The following is a 1970-nucleotide window of genomic DNA, read 5'->3' as shown; positions in this document are numbered from 1 at the left end:
ACACTTGATATGATATGACCAAAGGTACATGAGTATGGTTCCATGATATGGGCACACTTGATATGATATGACCAAAGGTACCAATATTTATACCAAGGTTTTTAAAGCAACAATAATTATAATTTCATTTCTGTAATATTATGATAAGAAAATGTAACAATTTAATAACATATAAAGTACGTTTTAAAAAGGTTAATATTTTTTCATCATATTCCTTATTCCTTCCTACTTTCAAAAATTCCTAAATTCACCTAAGTTTTGGGGCTCTTCGCATATCTCCAGGATAATACGTCTTATTAGTAGTTATATAGTAATAATTGTACTAGTAAAATTCTTTGTCGTAATCAACTTTATTCATAATGTACACCAATTTTGTTTACATTCGCTTACCCTTATATGAAATACACAGTAAGGGGAAAGACTGCGATTGTGAAAAAAATAACCAAGTCTTAACTTATAGAGATAAGAGGGAAAATACTTTTATCCAGGTTGAAACATTCCCGACGATTAGTAATACTGATATAATATATACATTGAAAAGTCAATTATTTCAGAAAAAAAAATTAATATATAAAGACTTAGAAGTGAATGAGGTATGAAGAAATAGGCACAGATAAAAAGGTCCCTTCTGTTGAGTCAGTTGGTGAATATTTTTATGCCAGCAATAGTTATCGAGATAGTTTTGTTGTTTTTAAATTTTACTCAAGCTATTGGCTACAGGCAGGAGGCTAATTCCATCACCCTTAGTTTTTTCAATATTGATTCTATATCAATTTTTGTTTTTGTTTCTCTTTATTTATAATGACAGTTTTAATATTACAGCTAGTTAGTATTTGAGGGATTAATACCGTAAGACAGTTTGTTACTTGCATTATTGCCTTCTTGCTTTAACATGGATACTGTATTAATACTTTAAATTATTGACTGGATAAAATCATTGGTTTAAATTATGTAACGATTTTTTTCATATTTATAAGTTTATAGTTAAAATTCCACACAGACTTATAGATAGGTGGATGGTGAATAAATCCGTCTTTTGTATATTTTATTAAATAAACGAACCGCCCTGTCCAAAATGTAAATATTGCAAACAGGAATGAGGGTGTTGACGATATTATTTTACTCTAAGTTTAATCTTTTTCTTTTCTTTTGTTTATTATTTTGTTATCTCTTAATTAACATCTCTCCTCTTAATACTCTTTTTCACCAATCTCTATAACCAATACCTTGAAATATATGACAGAATATAAAACTACGAAATAAATAAGAAGATAAACTAATGGAAAATATATTTAATTATTCTGTATTTATCAAACCATATTCCTCTTTAACCATGCCATTCCTTGCTATGCTTTTCCTCTTTCTGCTAACTCTTCCTCAGCTTTACCTATTTGATAATCCATAACTTTCATTACGAATTCCTTAAATTCCGGGTCTTCATCTTTCAAAAGTGATTCAACCTTTGACTTTCTTTCCCCTGTTTCCTTAAGGCTCTTTTCAATCTCCTCTTTGCTGGTTCCTTTAAGAATGATTTCGAATACTTTGTCTGAATGTAAATATCTGAAAGAGAGTCCATTCATTTTCGGGTGATTTCTCAACAAGTTATTCAGCAATTTAAACATTTTGAAGTGAAGTACTGTTTAGAATTATAAAATTTGATATAAATCTGTTTTATTTACTCGATCATGTGGTGTAACATACGAAGAACATGTGTCTCTAATTTTCATTAATTTAGTATCCTTACCCATTTTTAATTTGCTACATTTGCTATAGTCATATGTAAAGGTAAATGAACGTCACTTGAACTAACTATAAGAGGAGTTAAATCATTTTAAAAATAATCGTAAATACAATTTTAAACATTCATCCTCGATAATTAGGACTCCATCTTGACAAGAGACTTACTTGGAATCCACACACAAGACTGAAACGACAAGAAACTGCTCGTAGATTCCGATTGCTACAACACT

The sequence above is a fragment of the Halyomorpha halys genome, unplaced genomic scaffold (genome assembly GCF_000696795.3).
Source record: "Halyomorpha halys isolate HHAL.00 unplaced genomic scaffold, Hhal_1.1 Scaffold43.1, whole genome shotgun sequence".
Lineage (NCBI taxonomy): Eukaryota > Metazoa > Arthropoda > Insecta > Hemiptera > Pentatomidae > Halyomorpha > Halyomorpha halys.
Note: the sequence above shows the minus strand (reverse complement) of the source record.